Source organism: Oncorhynchus clarkii, unplaced genomic scaffold, assembly GCF_045791955.1.
Source record: "Oncorhynchus clarkii lewisi isolate Uvic-CL-2024 unplaced genomic scaffold, UVic_Ocla_1.0 unplaced_contig_2039_pilon_pilon, whole genome shotgun sequence".
NCBI classification, from domain to species: Eukaryota; Metazoa; Chordata; class Actinopteri; order Salmoniformes; family Salmonidae; genus Oncorhynchus; species Oncorhynchus clarkii.
The window spans coordinates 49,221-67,319 of record NW_027258299.1 but is presented as its reverse complement, the minus strand read 5'-3'; the positions used below and the strand labels follow the sequence as shown (position 1 = coordinate 67,319).

Below are 18,099 nucleotides of genomic sequence, written 5' to 3'. Positions count from 1 at the left end.
AGCACGTCAGGAGGTCGGTTCCAGGGATTGGGCTAGGCCAACACGGTGCGGTTTACATGGAAGAATAAGAGATGGAGCCTTGGGGGAGAGAGACCTTTGGGAGGAAATATTGATGGGGTGCCTTGCGTTTGAAGTGAAGGATGTTTTTGCCTTCAAGGGAACCCGATGGAGAAGGCTTTTGATGTGACTTTTCATTTGGAAGAACAGACATGATGGGATTATGAAGAAGGTGAAAGGCAGAGAAAGGAGATGGTCCCCTGTGCCATTACGCGGTGACCAGCCTGGCAAGGAACAACTACAGGGTGGTCACCGTAACCATGTACAATCCGCACGTAAAGGATGAAGAAGTGAGGGCCTTTCTGGGGAGATACATGGACAATGTCTCCTCAGCGAGGTACCTCAGGGACTCCCTGGGTTTCTGGAACGGGAAGAGAGGGTTCCAGGCGTTACTCAGGGAGTCCCCGAAGAGTGTGGATGGCTACCTCCATCCTCCGGCGATGTTCTCCCTGGGGGCTGACAGGGGGACGTTGTTTTATGCACGTCAGCCCCCGTTCTGCAGGCGTTGTATGGCCTACGGCCATGCCCTGGCCTCGTGCAGCTCCAAGAAGTGTCGTTTTTGTGGGTCGGAAGAGCACGAGGCCAGGGAATGTGACGAGCCCAAGGCTTGCCACGGGTGTGGCTCGAGAGCACACCTGTGGCGTGATTGCCCGGCTCGTCACAGGTCATACGCGTCTGCAGCTGGGGGGGGAGCGGGGGATGGGGGGAGGAAAGAAAGGACGCGTGCGGATTGTACGGATGGCACAGGGGAAAAGAAGGCAACTGAAGAGGATGGAAGAAGGAAGAGGCGAGAAGAAAGAGGAGTGACGATGGGAAGAAGGAAAAAGAAGGAGAGAAGGAAAAGAAGGCGGAAGAACGGGAAGGAGCGGAGAAGAGGGAGAGTGGGACAGTGGTGCGAGAAGGAGTGGAAGAGGGAACGGTGACAGTGACTGGGACGGAGGGAGGGGTGGAGGTGGGAGGGGAGGGGGTGGGAGGGGGAGATGGGGGGAAGGAGTGGGGGGACAGCCTGCCAGGCTTCCTAGAGGAAGAGACAAGGGATTGGTGGAGGAGTTAGCGGGGAAGGGACGTTGTGTCTCCCCGCTACCTCCTTCACCAAAGAAGAAAGGGAAGAAGAGGGGGAAGCTTGGCAGGAAGTGAGAGGGAGGGGGGTGGGGAGGGGGAGGGGGGGGCTAAGAGAGGGCGGGGGGGGGAGGGGGGAGTGCGTTGGCCTCCCTGTTTGCCTCAGCCCCTTACATTCTGGTGGAGGATGACTCCAGTGAGGGGTCTGTGGGCTGTGTGCTAGAGGGATCCCAACTACTGTTTGAGGAGGTGGGGTCCCCTACGCTCAGCCCCGAGGCATACAGGGAGGGGGGGGTGGAGGGTGGTGGTGAGGAACCCAGGATGCAGGGCACTCGGCCTAACACACTGCCTGCATCCTGGGTTGGAGAGATGGAGGAGGACGGGGGGGCGTCAGGAGAGGAGAGGACGTCCCCGCCGGTGGAGATGGACCAGGGGAGCATCGGGTGAGTCTCCTGTTTTTTGTTTGGTTTGGGGTTATTTGTTGAGGGTTTTGTTTGTTTGTAAATATATATTTTGTTTATAAATGAATATTGCTGTTAAATTGTTTAGTTTAAATGTAAGGGGGTTGAGGGATGTTATTAAAAGGAGGGCGGTGTTTAATTTTTTAGAGGGTGTGGGGTTTGATTTTTGTTTTTTACAGGAGGTTCACCTGAGGGATGGTGGGGATGTGTGTAGATTTAGGAGGGAGTGGGATAAGGGGAAATCTTTTTGGGGCATAGGAGGGGTGCACTCAACAGGAGTAGGAATTTTGTGTGGGAATAAAGAGGTTAAGGTAGAGAGCACTTTTGTTATAATGCAGGGTAGAGTATTGGGGATAGATGTAGTGTATAGAGAAGCTAGGTATAGGTTAATTGGGGTATATGGGCCACAGGTGGCGGCAGACAGAAGGGAGATGGTGGACTGTCTGGCGCCCCTGTGTGTCACAAATAGGCACTTGGTGATAGGAGGGGACTTTAATATAGATTTAGGGGTAGGTGGTGATAGTAGTGCAGGCGCAATCACCGGGCTAATGGCTTGCCATGGTCTGGTTGATGGTGGCCTGCATACTACTCCGGCAATGGTCGGTCCTACATGGCGCAACTCCAGGGGGGTTGCGCGGAGGCTCGACTACATTTTTATATCCAGGTCTTTGGGTCAGTTGTCTGGGCGCCTGTTGCCTGTGTTCTTCACGGATCACGACGGGGTGTTCCTGCAGGTGGGGTCGCCAGTCTGCCTCTTCGGTAGGGGGTACTGGAAGCTAGATCGGGATATACTGGAGGAGCAGGCTTTCGTTGACGCATTTTTTTGTTTCTTTCGGAGGCTTGACGGCCTCCGGTCCATGTGCGAGGGGGTGTTAGAGTGGTGGGATTTAGTGAAGGTGAGGATTAGGGCTTTTATAATAGGATATTGTAAAAGGAAAAAAAGGGAGGAAAGGAGGGAGGTGGATCGTATCCAAAGGTTAATTGAACTCGAGTACGAGGCGGGCAACCTCGGCGGGTCGATTGACTGGGAGAGATTCACAGCCCTAAAGGCGCAGCTCAGGGAGCTGCAGGAGCAGAAGGCTCGAGCTTTCCTGGAGCGTGCGCATAGTGGCTTTCTAGAACATAATGAGACTTGTTCCGCTATGTTCTTTAAGTCGGTTAGGGCCAGGCAGAGTAGGAGGGTAATGCATGGCGTTAGGGAAGAAAATGGTAGTATAGTAAGTAAACCAGAGGAAATGGTCAGGGTGACAACTGATCATTTCCGAGGTTTATTTAAGGAAAGGGAAATAGATGTAGAGCAGGGAAACGTGTTTTTAGAACACTTGTCCCGGCGGTTGCCGGAGGACATTAGAGACGTGATGGAGGCCCAGATCTCACTAGAAGAGGTTGAGAGCGCTCTTAGGAGGATGGGTAAAGGGAAGGTGCCTGGGATGGATGGGCTGCCGGCTGAGTTTTACCTCAAGTTTTGGGGTATACTTGGACCGGTGGTCCTCGAAGTCTTGAAGGCCATCCTTGAGACGGGGGTCCCGGGGGGATCAATGGCTGTTGGTGTGCTGTCACTTCTTTATAAGAAGGGGGAAGCAACTGACCTTGGCAACTGGCGGCCGTTGACCATGCTGTGCGTAGATTACAAGATTCTTGCAAAGGTTTTAGCAGACCGGTTGCGCACAGCCCTTCCCTACGTCGTCCATGAGGATCAGACGTGCGGGGTAGAGGGCCGCTCTATAAGATGGAACCTACAGTTGATTAGGGACTCCATCGCCTGGGTTGAAGATAGAGGGCTGCCTTTAATGGTAGCAGCGCTAGATCAGGCGAAAGCCTTTGATCGCGTGAATAGATCCTTTCTATTCAGGGTATTAGGTAGATTAGGATTTGGTGAGAAGTTTATAGGATGGATCCGTACATTATATGTCGGAGCGGGGTGTCGAGTTAGTGTAAATAGTCACTTAGGTGACGTTTTTGACCTCTCGTCTGGGGTCAGGCAGGGATGCCCACTCTCGGCCCTCCTCTTCGTACTGTACATGGAGCCTCTGGGGGCTGCCATTAGGGCAGACACAGGGGTGGAGGGCTTGTTGATCCCTGGGAGCGGTGGGCTGCGTGTTAAGATGACGCAGTACGCCGACGACACTTCCTTGCTGTTGTGCAAGGACTCGTGCCTGACAAGGTCTCTTGCCATCATTGGGGATTTCACCCAAGCGTCGGGGGCGGTTCTGAATCATGCAAAGTCTTCCGTTAAGTTTTTCGGAAGATGGCGCGGTAGAACGGATGTGCCCGGGGGGTTATCTCTCTGTGAGGGGGCCCTGAGGATTCTTGGGGTCCATTTTGAGACCTCTGGCTCAGCGACGCTGAACTGGAACATGGGTATTGCAGTGGTACAGAAGAAGTTGGCAATGTGGAAGGCTAGGTCTTTGTCCTTTATAGGTAAGGTCCTGGTCCTAAAGGTGGATGTATTGCCATCTCTTTTGTACTTGGCGTACATCTACCCATTGCCAGCTTGTCTGAGGAGGCCTCTAGTGAGGCTTGTGTTTCAGTTCATGTGGGGTGGCAGGTACGAGTGGGTCGCCAGGGCGCGCATGCTCTGTCCCATCGGGGAGGGAGGTAGGGGGGTACCACATCTCCCCCTCAAGCTGGACGCAATTTTTGTTTCTTTCTTGTTGACGGAGCTTGCTCAGCCAGTTATACACCCGTCCGGTTACCTCCTGCGGGTGTTCTTCTCGTATCAGGCGAGAAGCGTAATGGTGTGGTCTAACGCGGGTCCTCGGGCGGAACAGCTGCCGTGGCACTTTGGCCATGCGGCCAAGTGGCTGCGTGCGCACCCCGAGGTTGAAGTTGCCCGAGTAGGTTTAGATCACAGGCACCTGTACGAGGAGGTCAGGCAGGCAGGGAGTCCTGCGCCTGTAGCGGGCATCTCGTCAGTGGTCTGGGAGGGAGTGCAGGCGCGGGGCCTGGACAACAGGCTCAAGGACCTGAATTGGTTGAGCCTCCATAAGTGCTTGCCGGTACGTTCCATCATGTACCGGCATAGTTTGTCGCGATCCTCCACCTGTCCAAGATCTGCTTGTGGCAGGGAGGAGACTGTGCGCCATGCCTTCTGGGACTGTGCCTTTGCCGGACTAGTCTGGGCTAGGGCACGGGTGTTGCTAGGTATGGTTAGGAGCGATTTTTTGCTGACTTGGGCTAGGTTAGAGCGAGGCGTAGGGAGAGCGAGGGGAACGGATAGGGACAGGTTTCTGCTCTGGCTTCTCATGAGTCTCTTTAAAAGGGGGCTGTGGGAAGCCAGGCAGAATTTAGTTAAGACAGGGAGAGATTGGGGGGTGGAAGGGATAGTGAGGAGGGTGGAAGGTGATGTGAGGGGGAGGATGAAGAGGGAGGAGATAAAGTGGGGGCAGCATGCGGCACGGGAGAGGTGGAAGGGGGGATTAGGGCTGGGAGTGTTAGAGTGAGGTTGGTAAGGGGATAGATTAGGGAAGGGAAGATAGGGAAGGGTTAGGTATTGGTTAGGTATGACGGGGAGGGACGATGCTCCCCTGAGGTTTGTTTTTGTTTGGGTGTTTGGTGATTTTGTAAATAGAATGAATGAGAATTATTATTTTGTAAAGTATGAATGGTATTGAGTGTAAATAAATTATTTTTTGTAAAAAAAAAAAAAAATCTGTTCTTATCAGTTTAATATCTGATACGTCCCCCATCGGGGGACTACATATTAAATGGATTTTTCGAACAGGGAGTCGGAAATGGGGCTTGCTCCGTCCGCTCCACGCATCGACCCGGTATTGCAGTACCTCCGGGAACGGTGCAACACTTTTCTTCCGTTGTCAAGGAAAAATGCAAATTCACAAAGCTCTGTAAACAGCTGGCTAGCTAGCTAGCTGGCTAGCTAGCAGAAGAAGAGAAGGAAAGAAACATTCAAACTGAAAGAAAGGCGAAGCGCTCTTCAATGGGGTCCCCCGTTTCCCGCCATTTTACTTAAAAAAAAAAAAAAAAAAAAAAAAAAAAAGAATTGGGGCCAGGATTGTGTGTGTGTGTGTCTCTCTCTCTCTCTCTCTCTCTCTCTCTCTCTCTCTCTCTCTCTCTCTCTCTCTCTCTCTCTCTCTCTCTCTCTCTCTCTCTCTCTCTCTCTCTCTCTCTCTCTCTCTCTCTCTCTCTCTGTCTCTCTGTGCCTCTGTGTCTGTGACCTTCTTTTTATCCACAGACAGCCCTCGAAAACTTGGAAGAGTGGGTTCCGGGAGCACCCGCGGGAACCCTGCCTAGAGTGCACAGAGTGTGTCTCGGGCCCCGACCTCTTGACTTCCATATGACTCTGGTTTCTCTTCATTACGCACAAGCCTTTCGCCTTTTACTAAAGACTTCCGTGGAGAGGAACACTTACGAGTTCAACGTATTTTTGGAGCGGCTTTGCTTCTTGCAGAGCCCGGTATCTTGTTTCAAGGGAAATTGACAGAGATGGGCCAGGATAGTGACTTAAAGACGCATTAGCGACTTTTTCCAAAAAACACCTGCCTGTTTGTTGCCAGGGAAACGGTGGTTGGTTGGTTGGTTGGTTGGTTGAGTGGGGGTTGGAGGGAGAGAGGAGCTGGCTTTTGCCAACCCACCCGCTGAGGTCTGTCGAGACCCCCGGGGGTCCGGCGGTTTCAGGGTTCCATTTGTGGGTTATCGCTTCTCGGCCTTTTGGCTAAGATCACGTGGCTAGCCGGAGGGGCTTTCTGGCTTGTTGGAACGCTAGCCTCCTGGCCCTTTAGGCGTGGCAGGCATTGCATTGTTGTGTGTTTGTCTGACCGTGTTTTCCCATCCACCTTGTACTTGCTAGTTCACCCCCTAAATTGCCTTTTGTCTCTGTGTCTTGTGTTGTCAACTGGGGGACCTTTGGCCTGCCGGCTTGCTAGCTGGTTGGCTTGACCTGGTCTGCTGGTGAGGCTTGCTAGCTGGTTGGCTTGGCCTGGCCTGCTGGTGAGGCTTGCTAGCTGGTTGGCTTGGCCTGGCCTACTGGTGAGGCTTGCTTGCTAGCTGGTTGGCTTGGCCTGGCTTACTGGTGAGGCTTGCTAGCTGGTTGGCTTGGCCTGGCCTGCCGGTGAGGCCTGCTAGCCCTCTCGGCCCTCAAGTTTGGCAGGCCTGCTAGCTCTCTCGGCCCTCAAGTTTGGCAGGTGTTGTGTTGGTCAGTGTTCCTTTTTGTTATCCCCATAATTCCCCTTACCTACATTTGTTTGTTTGTTAGTTCGCCCCCCCCCCCGTTTTTGTTTGTTTTGTTCATTATTGTCCTTCCCCTTCGTGCCTTTCCCCTCCGGGGAAAATTTATTTTAAAAAATTACACACACAAAAAAAATTATCCCTCCTTGTGTCCCTCCCCATTGTTGATAAGATTAGTTTGGTGCTGTGCTAGATAGTTTGTTGTGTGTCCCGTGGTACTGGTAGGCCCTGTTCAGCACAGTCTGGCTGAGCCTGCTAGTTCCTTGGCTGTTTTACACCCCTTCCTCTCCCTTTCCCCTTCCCCCCCCCCTCCCCTCTCACTGGTGTTGGGCTGTAAAGGGAGTGGGCCTCCATCATGTCAGCAGCACAGGCTGGCATGAGGAGGCACCATGCAGTGCGCCTCCTTCTAAAGGAGAGGGGAGGAAAAATAATGGAGCTATCCCGATTGGATTTCTCCAGAAAATTCCTCCAGAAAGAGCTCGGCTTTCATCCCGCGCAGGTAAACTGCATCTTAGCCCTCCCCTATAGGAAGGGCTTCGATGTCAGTTTTGCCAACGCCAGCTTCCTGAGGGAGTTCTGGGGGAAACTCCAGAACGCCCTGAACACCCAGGGGTCCCTCACAGCGATGTTTGAGGTGACCAAGCTGACGGATAATAGCATTAAAACCGTTATTGTCCGTATGTACAATGAAACCGTACAGCCGGAGGACGTTGCAGTATGGCTGGGCAGGTACTGCAACGTGAAGGGTCCCCTGATCCAGGTAAAAGACCTTGATGGGATCTGGACAGGGGCCTGGAGGGTCACTGTCCAGCAAAGGGAGGACCCTGGGGGCTATGGTGGGTTGAAAGCCATCCCATCCACCATAGTCCTCGGAGAGAACAGGGGCCATGTTCACTACCAGGACCAGCCCAAGCTGTGCCGTAAGTGTGGTGAACATGGCCACCTTGCAGACGCCTGTCAGAAGGTCGTCTGCATGAAGTGCCGGGAGGTGGGCCACCGCTACGAGGAGTGCACGAACGGAAGGTCGTGCAACCTCTGTGGCGAGCGGTCCCACCTCATCCGCGACTGCCCCTCCTCCTGGGCCAACAGGGCCAAGGCTGGAAGGAGGGAATGGGCGGCCGCGGACCGGGCTTTCGAGCGCCAGAGGGCTGGAACGGCAGTTGCCGAGGTGGTAGTGGAGGAGCCGGTGGTGGTGGAGGAGGAGGCAGTAGTGGAGCCGGTAGTGGTGGTAGAGGAGACAGTGGTGGAGCCGGTGGTGGTGGCTGTAGTGAAGGGCGCGGAAGGTGCAGTGGTGGAAGAAGTGGGAGGAGAGGACAAAACCCTCCCCACCCCAATCCCCCTGCCCCAGACAAATGTGACCCCTGAAGGAGAAAGGGCCGAGAAAGACGGCTCCGGAGAGATGTTCAGCGAAAGCTCCCCAAGTGGGTCAGACATCATAGGGTCGGTGTCGGAAAGCACCATGGAGACCGTGTCAGAAGGTACGGGAGAGGAGGGGGAGATTCTGAAGGAACACCTCCCCCTACGTAAAAGAAACGCGGAGGAGCTCTCTGACCCCGAACAGGGTGAGGAGAAAAAGGGAAAGGTGGAGTGGGAGAGCTCCCAGGGGGAGGAAGAACCCAGAACCTTCCCCTCCAACTCCCCCAATCAAGTCTCCTTTTTAAGTCCTGTTTTAACCTCCTCTCCCTTCCAAACCCCCTTACCCCAGAGGGAGAGAGAGAAAGTCCCTGAAGACTAACCCCTTTTTAACTTTTCAATGGCTTTTCTTCTAGCACTGTTTTTACTCACCCCTTTTATGGCTTTTAAAATCACCACTATAAACGTGAGGAGCGTAAAGACAGCAACAAGAGCACAGTCGGTTTTATCCTTTTTAGAAAGGTTTAACTCTGATGTGTTTTTACTACAGGAGTGTGGTCTACCCTTTTTATCCTCTTACAGGAAATGGGAGGATAAGTGGCGGCACGGGCCCTCCATTTGGAGTGGTTCCAATTTTAACAAGAACGACGGTGTTGCCATTTTAATCAAGACCCCACAGGTGGTGGTGAAGGGGAGCACAGTGGTGGTAGGTGGGCGTGCTCTTTTAGCCAACTGTACTTTTATGGGGAGGGATTTTAACGTGCTAAACGTGTATGGTTTTAACGATAAACATGACCGGTGTGCACTTTTAGAGGACCTGCAGTCCCACATGCTAGGGAGGGATCCTCTAGTGGTGGGTGGGGATTTTAATTGCGTTTTAAGCAGAGCAGACAGGAGAGGGGCAGGAGGGGATTTTAAGGTAGACAGGTCAAGTGTTTTATTGCAAGGGCTGTGCAGGGATTTTAAACTGACTGACTGTTTTAAAACCCTGCATCCAAGAGAGGAGGGCTTCACCTGGACCAGTGGTGATGGCACCAGAGCCTCTCGCATTGATTATCTGTTTACCCGGGACTGTCCCCCAACTGATGCTAGAATAACCCCTGCTTTCTTCTCAGACCACGTAATGCTGACGTGCACCCTTTCACTATCTTCGGGTGTGACTGTGGGAAGAGGGCCCTGGAAACTGAACTGCTCCCTTCTAGAAGATGATAGAGTAGTTAGTCAGTACAGAGAGCAGTTCAGCCAGTGGCAGACGCTACAGGACTTCTTTGATACGCGAGCACAGTGGTGGGAAATGGTGAAGGAAAGGACAAGGACCTTCTTTAGAGAGATAGGAAAGGGAAAAAGCAGAGAAAAAGATAGACGCATGGTGGGACTGCAAAAGCGACTGGAAAGGTATTTTAACCTATGCCAACAGGGCCTTGATTTTAACCAAGAAATTAAAGAAGTAAAGAAGGAAATGGCACTTTTAGCAGAACAGAGAAGCAAGGGGGTTATTTTAAGAAGCAAGGAAAGGGAATTAGAAGAAGGGGAGAAGTGCACTAGGTACTTTTTTAAGAAAATAGTTAGTAAGGGTAGGATTATGACAGGATTGAGAAACAAGGACGGGGTTTTAAAAACAGATACAGAGGGAATAAAGGAAGTGGTCGAGGACTTTTATGGGGAACTGTTTGGGGTAAAAGATGTGTGCGAGGGAACAATGGGGGACCTTTTAACATACATCGACAAGACCTTACCCAATACAGACGACCTGAAAAAAGACCTGACGAGGACAGAAATCGACCAAGGACTGAAACGTTTTAAGAGGGGTAAATCACCGGGGGAGGACGGCCTCCCTTTGGAGTTTTATCTGACCTTTTGGGATGTTTTAGCCGACGAACTTCTGACTGTTTTTACTGACTTCGAACACCTCGACAGACTACCCGACAGTTTTAGAGTGGGGATCGTGACTCTTTTACACAAGAAAAACGACAGGACGGACCTGAAAAACTGGAGACCGATTACCCTTTTAAACTTTGATTGTAAACTTTTTACCAAGGTTTTAACACTCAGAATGTCTTCTGTTTTAGGGGAGGTGATCCACCCGGACCAAACCTGTGCTGTGCCCGGAAGGAAGATCACGGACAGCCTGATACTGATCCGAGATTCCATCTGTTATGCGAGAGACAGAAACATGCGGCTTGTAGTCCTAAATTTAGATTTTGAAAAAGCCTTTGATCGGGTCTCGCACCAGTACCTCTTTAAGGTACTGCAAAAAATGGGTTTCCCGGACAGGTTCTTAGCTTGGGTGGGACTGCTGTACGGGGACATCACCAGCAAAATCCTTGTAAATGGGCATCTGTCAAAAGCAGTGGGAGTACACTGCGGCGTCCGTCAGGGCTGTCCGTTATCTCCCCTTCTGTTCGTGGCCTGTATTGAACCACTGGCACAGGTCTTGAGAAGGGACCAAGGGATCAGTGGGGTGGGTATCCCGGGGAGTGGGGGGATGACCGCCAAGTGCGTCTTTTACATGGACGACGTCAACATTTTATGTACCGACCTTTTATCCGTCGACAGGACTCTGGACAGGACTGACTGGTACGGACGAGCCTCTGGGGCGAGACTGAACAGAGACAAGACAGAGGCCCAATTCTTCGGACCGTGGGCAGACCCAGACTTGACCGGACTACCTCTGACAGTTAAACTGACGGACATAAGGGTACTGGGGGTAAAGTTTGACCGGGGGGGAGGAGGGAGCGGTAACTGGAGCGGAATCCTGGGGACGGTAAGACAGAGACTGGGTTTTTGGGGACTACGACAGCTGACTTTTGAGGGCAAGGTTTTAATCATTAAAGCTGTGATTTTACCTGTGCTTTTATTAATCAGTTCTGTTTTTATCCCCCCTCGAAGGAGCATTTTAGACCTGGAGCGGACGCTTTTTTACTTCCTGTGGGGAGGCAAGTGGGAGAGGCTGAGGAGGGAGGTGGTCAAGAGGCCCAGGTCCAAGGGGGGGAAAGGCTTGCCTGACCTCTACTTGTTCCTGGGCAGCCGCTACACAGCGTTACATCTGACTCTTGCCACCTCCCCGGTCAACAACAAGACCCAGGCCCTCGCACGGTTCTGGCTGGGATCTTACCTCAGGACTCTGAGGCTGATCCCAGTCGACTTGCGAGCCCCAGTCTCTTTCCTGCTACCCCCGCACTACGCCCAGCTCCAGAAGTTTTTAAGACATTTTAAACTGGAAAAAGAAACAGTCACGGTTTTAACAAAACACCGCTCTCTTCTCTCTCTTGTGCAGGATCGGGAACCAGTGTGTCCAGTGCGCGGGCTCGCTATAGGTGAGCCCACAACGGTTTGGCGCAACGTGGCCCATCCTGCTCTCCTGAATCGGCATCGGGACCTGTCCTGGATGGTCGCCCACGAGATCCTCCCGGTCAGGGCCGTTATGCACTCACGGGGCATGGCGAGGACATCCGCGTGCCCCCGACCAGGCTGCGGCCAAGAAGAGTCGGTGAGGCACATGCTCTGGGAGTGCAGAGCCGCCAGGGACCTGTGGAAGGAAGCAGGCCCCCTGATCACCTCGTGTCTGCCAGCAGGGGAGGACCTAACACCTCAGCTCGTGCTGTATGGGGTGGGCCGAAGGCCCATTCCATCGAAGGCCTTCACCAAGCTCTGGCCCACCCTCACGTGCCTGAAGGAAGCACTGTGGTCCTCCCGTAACCTGCTGGTAGCGAAAAACGTAGAGACCACCCCCCCAGGCAGTGGCCATGGTAGCCACGGAAGCCCTGGGGTGGTACGGAAGGAAGGGGGCCTCGACCCCAGGCGAAGGGTCCCCCACAACACCCTAGGTCCCGGCGGCCACGGCCTGACAGCGCTGCGGCGCCTAGGGCGATGCGCCTAGGGGAGGGATCTCCTCTGGGCCCCGAAGGACGGGACGATGATCTATTCAGAAGAGCAGGATGAGGTGAGCTTGATAAAGACTCACCCCGCTCCTGTACAAGGGACTGAAGACAGCCTTTTAACAAAGTGACTTTTTAACATGGTTTTTCATGTCTTAAAAATGTTTTACCTTTGTTAGATCATTAGTACACATTTTAAATGGCTTTTACAGATTTGATGTTTTTACAAGGAAAGTACTTTTATCCATGGTTGTTTTCATTGGTTTTAACAACATGTACTTTTTAACAAATTTAAATGTAACTTTCAAATGCTGTGTTTTATGCTTTGTTGCCGTTTTTATGTGTATCAATGATGTAAAAAATGTATGAGCTGTTTTTAAAGGAAATGCATCAATAAAACTTTTCCAAAAGAAAAAAAAATCTGTTCTTATCAGTTTAATATCTGATACGTCCCCCATCGGGGGACTACATATTAAATGGATTTTTCGAACAGGGAGTCGGAAATGGGGCTTGCTCCGTCCGCTCCACGCATCGACCCGGTATTGCAGTACCTCCGGGAACGGTGCAACACTTTTCTTCCGTTGTCAAGGAAAAATGCAAATTCACAAAGCTCTGTAAACAGCTGGCTAGCTAGCTAGCTGGCTAGCTAGCAGAAGAAGAGAAGGAAAGAAACATTCAAACTGAAAGAAAGGCGAAGCGCTCTTCAATGGGGTCCCCCGTTTCCCGCCATTTTACTTAAAAAAAAAAAAAAAAAAAAAAAATTGGGGCCAGGATTGTGTGTGTGTGTGTGTCTCTCTCTCTCTCTCTCTCTCTCTCTCTCTCTCTCTCTCTCTCTCTCTCTCTCTCTCTCTCTCTCTCTCTCTCTCTCTCTCTCTCTCTCTCTCTCTCTCGCTCTCTCTCTCTCTCTGTCTCTCTGTGCCTCTGTGTCTGTGACCTTCTTTTTATCCACAGACAGCCCTCGAAAACTTGGAAGAGTGGGTTCCGGGAGCACCCGCGGGAACCCTGCCTAGAGTGCACAGAGTGTGTCTCGGGCCCCGACCTCTTGACTTCCATATGACTCTGGTTTCTCTTCATTACGCACAAGCCTTTCGCCTTTTACTAAAGACTTCCGTGGAGAGGAACACTTACGAGTTCAACGTATTTTTGGAGCGGCTTTGCTTCTTGCAGAGCCCGGTATCTTGTTTCAAGGGAAATTGACAGAGATGGGCCAGGATAGTGACTTAAAGACGCATTAGCGACTTTTTCCAAAAAACACCTGCCTGTTTGTTGCCAGGGAAACGGTGGTTGGTTGGTTGGTTGGTTGGTTGAGTGGGGGTTGGAGGGAGAGAGGAGCTGGCTTTTGCCAACCCACCCGCTGAGGTCTGTCGAGACCCCCGGGGGTCCGGCGGTTTCAGGGTTCCATTTGTGGGTTATCGCTTCTCGGCCTTTTGGCTCAGATCAAGCTTGACACCGAGGTGCCCCAGAGCTCGCTGAGTCAAGAGGTCGAAGGAAGGAGAGCGGTAAAAACGGTTTTGATTTTTGATCAAAAATAATTTGGGGTTTATTTAACAAATTTCTTTATTTTTCTTTGGCTTCTTTATAAGAGAGCTTTTTTTCCGTTGAAAGAAAATGGAGCAGCAGAAGCAAGCAGAAGGACAGTTCCGGCAATAGGGTTGGCAAATACCTGAGGTTTGCCTGGAAGGACATGGAGAAGGAGCCGTGGGGGAGAGACACCTTTGGGAGGAACATCCTGATGGGATATCTGCATTTGCAGGTGAAAGATGTGCTCTGCCTGCAAGGGAATCCCATGGAGAAGGCATTTGATGTGACCTTCCACACAGAAGATAGACATGATGGTGTATTTAAGAAAGTGAAGGAAGAGAAAGGAGAAGGTCCCCTGTGCCATTACGCGGTGACCAGCCTGGCGAGGAACAATTTCAGGGTGGTCACCGTAAACATGTACAATCCGCACGTAAAGGATGAGGAGGTGAGGGCCTTTCTGGGGAGATATGCAGACAACGTCTCCTCAGCGAGGCTACCTCAGGGACTCCCTGGGTTTCTGGAACGGGAGGAGAGGGTTCCAGGTATTACTCAGGGAGGACCCGAAGGGATTGGATGGCTACCTCCATCCCCCGGCAATGTTCTCCCTGGGGGCTGACAGGGGAACATTATACTATGCCCGTCAGCCTCCGTTTTGCAGGCGTTGTATGGCCTATGGTCATATCCTGGCCTCGTGCAACACCAAGAAGTGTCGATTTTGTGGGTCGGGAGAGCACGAGGCCAAGGATTGTGACGAGCCCAAGGCTTGCCACGGGTGTGGCTCGTCAGCACACCTGTGGCGTGATTGCCCGGCTCGTCACAGGTCATACGCGTCTGCAGCTGGAGGGGGAGCGGGGGATGGGGGGAGGAGTGAACGGAGGGGTGCGGATGACATGGATGGCACAGGGGAAAAGATGGCGCGTGAAGAGGATGGAAGAAGGAAGAGGGATACGAAAGAGAGAAGATGGAAAGAAGGAGAAGAGAAGGCGAATGAGGTGGAGGGTGTGGAAGGACGTGACGGAGAAACGAAGGTGGCGGGGACAGTGGTGCGAGAAGGAGAAGGAGGGAACGGTGACAGTGACTGGGAGAAGGGAGGGGAGAAGATGGGAGTAGACAGGGGGACGGAAGGGGGAGAAAGGAGTGGGGGAGTGATTTGGTGGATCAAATGAGGGAGATGGTGGAGGGACTGGCGGGGATGGGGGTTGTGTCACCCCGCTACCCCTTTGCCGCCATCTCCGAAGAGGAGAGGGAAGAAGAGAGTGGACTTGGAGGACAGTGAGAGGGAGGGGGGTGAGGGAGGGGGAGGGGGAGGCCAAACGGGGATGGGGGAGGGGGGAGTCAGTCTGGCCTCTTTGTTTTCAGCCTCCTCACAGTTTGGTGGAGGGGTTATCACAGGGTGAGGATCTGTGGGCTGTGTGTCTGGAGGGGGATCTCAACTCCTGTTTGGGGAGGATGGGATCCCCAACGCTCAGCCCCGAGGCCTACAGGGAGGGAGGGTTGGAGGGTGATGTTGGTGGTGATGGTGGTGATGGTGACCCAGGATGCAGGGCACTCGGCCTAACACACTGCCTGCATCCTGGGTTGGAGGAGATGGAGGAGGACGGGGGGACATCAGGTGAGGTGGAGATGTCCCCGCCGGTGGAGATGGACCAGGGGAGCATCGGGTGAGTCTCCTGTTTTTCTTTGTTTTGGGTTTATTTGTTGAGGGTTTTGTTTTTTGTAAATTAATTATTAAATGGTTTTGTTTATTAAATTGTTTAGTTTAAATGTAAGGGGATTGAGGGATTTTATTAAAAGGAGGGCGGTATTTAGTTTTTTAGAGGGTGTGGGTTTTGATTTTTGTTTTTTACAGGAGGTTCACCTGAGGGATGGTGGGGATGTGTGTAGATTTAGGAGGGAGTGGGATAAGGGAGAGTCGATTTGGGGCATAGGAGGGGTGCACTCAACAGGAGTAGGAATTTTGTTTGGGAATAGGGAGGTTAAGGTAGAGAGCACTTTTGTTATAATGCAGGGTAGAGTATTGGGGATAGATGTCACTGTATAGGGATAGTAGGTATAGGTTAATTGGGGTGTATGGGCCACAGGTGGCGGCAGACAGAAGGGAGATGGTGGACTGTCTGGCGCCCCTGTGTGTCACAAATAGGCACTTGGTGATAGGAGGGGACTTTAATATAGATTTAGGGGTAGGTGGTGATAGTAGTGCAGGCGCTATCACCGGGCTAATGGCTTGCCATGGTCTGGTTGATGGTGGCCTGCATACTACTCCGGCAATGGTCGGTCCTACATGGCGCAACTCCAGGGGGGTTGCGCGGAGGCTCGACTACATTTTTATATCCAGGTCTTTGGGTCAGTTGTCTGGGCGCCTGTTGCCTGTGTTCTTCACGGATCACGACGGGGTGTTCCTGCAGGTGGGGTCGCCAGTCTGCCTCTTCGGTAGGGGGTACTGGAAGTTAGATCGGGGTATACTGGAGGAGCAGGCTTTCGTTGACGCATTTTTTTGTTTCTTTCGGAGGCTTGACGGCCTCCGGTCCATGTGCGAGGGGGTGTTAGAGTGGTGGGATTTAGTGAAGGTGAGGATTAGGGCTTTTATAATAGGATATTGTAAAAGGAAAAAAAGGGAGGAAAGGAGGGAGGTGGATCGTATCCAAAGGTTAATTGAACTCGAGTACGAGGCGGGCAACCTCGGCGGGTCGATTGACTGGGAGAGATTCACAGCCCTAAAGGCGCAGCTCAGGGAGCTGCAGGAGCAGAAGGCTCGAGCTTTCCTGGAGCGTGCGCATAGTGGCTTTCTAGAACATAATGAGACTTGTTCCGCTATGTTCTTTAAGTCGGTTAGGGCCAGGCAGAGTAGGAGGGTAATGCATGGCGTTAGGGAAGAAAATGGTAGTATAGTAAGTAAACCAGAGGAAATGGTCAGGGTGACAACTGATCATTTCCGAAGTTTATTTAAGGAAAGGGAAATAGATGTAGAGCAGGGAAATGTGTTTTTAGAACACTTGTCCCGGCGGTTGCCGGAGGACATTAGAGACGTGATGGAGGCCCAGATCTCACTAGAAGAGGTTGAGAGCGCTCTTAGGAGGATGGGTAAAGGGAAGGTGCCTGGGATGGATGGGCTGCCGGCTGAGTTTTACCTCAAGTTTTGGGGTATACTTGGACCGGTGGTCCTCGAAGTCTTGAAGGCCATCCTTGAGACGGGGGTCCCGGGGGGATCAATGGCTGTTGGTGTGCTGTCACTTCTTTATAAGAAGGGGGAAGCAACTGACCTTGGCAACTGGCGGCCGTTGACCATGCTGTGCGTAGATTACAAGATTCTTGCAAAGGTTTTAGCAGACCGGTTGCGCACAGCCCTTCCCTACGTCGTCCATGAGGATCAGACGTGCGGGGTAGAGGGCCGCTCTATAAGATGGAACCTACAGTTGATTAGGGACTCCATCGCCTGGGTTGAAGATAGAGGGCTGCCTTTAATGGTAGCAGCGCTAGATCAGGCGAAAGCCTTTGATCGCGTGAATAGATCCTTTCTATTCAGGGTATTAGGTAGATTAGGATTTGGGGAGAAGTTTATAGGATGGATCCGTACATTATATGTCGGAGCGGGGTGTCGAGTTAGTGTAAATAGTCACTTAGGTGACGTTTTTGACCTCTCGTCTGGGGTCAGGCAGGGATGCCCACTCTCGGCCCTCCTCTTCGTACTGTACATGGAGCCTCTGGGGGCTGCCATTAGGGCAGACACAGGGGTGGAGGGCTTGTTGATCCCTGGGAGCGGTGGGCTGCGTGTTAAGATGACGCAGTACGCCGACGACACTTCCTTGCTGTTGTGCAAGGACTCGTGCCTGACAAGGTCTCTTGCCATCATTGGGGATTTCACCCAAGCGTCGGGGGCGGTTCTGAATCATGCAAAGTCTTCCGTTAAGTTTTTCGGAAGATGGCGCGGTAGAACGGATGTGCCCGGGGGGTTATCTCTCTGTGAGGGGGCCCTGAGGATTCTCGGGGTCCATTTTGAGACCTCTGGCTCAGCGACGCTGAACTGGAACATGGGTATCGCAGTGGTACAGAAGAAGTTGGCAATGTGGAAGGCTAGGTCTTTGTCCTTTATAGGTAAGGTCCTGGTCCTAAAGGTGGATGTATTGCCATCTCTTTTGTACTTGGCGTACATCTACCCATTGCCGGCTTGTCTGAGGAGGCCTCTAGTGAGGCTTGTGTTTCAGTTCATGTGGGGTGGCAGGTACGAGTGGGTCGCCAGGGCGCGCATGCTCTGTCCCATCGGGGAGGGAGGTAGGGGGGTACCACATCTCCCCCTCAAGCTAGACGCCATTTTTGTTTCTTTCCTGTTGACGGAGCTTGCTCGTCCGGTTATACACCCGTCCGGTTACCTCCTGCGGGTGTTCTTCTCGTATCAGGCGAGAAGCGTAATGGTGTGGTCTAACGCGGGTCCTCGGGCGGAACAGCTGCCGTGGCACTTTGGCCATGCGGCCAAGTGGCTGCGTGCGCACCCCGAGGTTGAAGTTGCCCGAGTAGGTTTAGATCACAGGCACCTGTACGAGGAGGTCAGGCAGGCAGGGAGTCCTGCGCCTGTAGCGGGCATCTCGTCA

The 18,099-nt window shown here is 52.5% G+C and overlaps 2 non-coding genes and 2 pseudogenes across 2 annotated transcripts; all 4 read left to right on the top strand.

Annotated features, from left to right (window-relative positions):
* Positions 1-5,201: 5,201 nt before the first annotated feature.
* Positions 5,202-5,381, top strand: LOC139396546 (U2 spliceosomal RNA; annotated as a pseudogene).
* A 491-nt stretch (positions 5,382-5,872) lies between these two features.
* LOC139396575 (U5 spliceosomal RNA) lies at positions 5,873-5,989 on the top strand. The gene has a single exon (XR_011630782.1). It is a non-coding gene; the product is annotated as a U5 spliceosomal RNA (small nuclear RNA).
* A 6,398-nt stretch (positions 5,990-12,387) lies between these two features.
* LOC139396552 (U2 spliceosomal RNA) lies at positions 12,388-12,565 on the top strand (annotated as a pseudogene).
* Positions 12,566-13,046: 481 nt separating this feature from the next.
* LOC139396574 (U5 spliceosomal RNA) lies at positions 13,047-13,163 on the top strand. Its single transcript, XR_011630781.1, has one exon. It is a non-coding gene; the product is annotated as a U5 spliceosomal RNA (small nuclear RNA).
* The last annotated feature ends 4,936 nt before the right edge of the window (positions 13,164-18,099 follow it).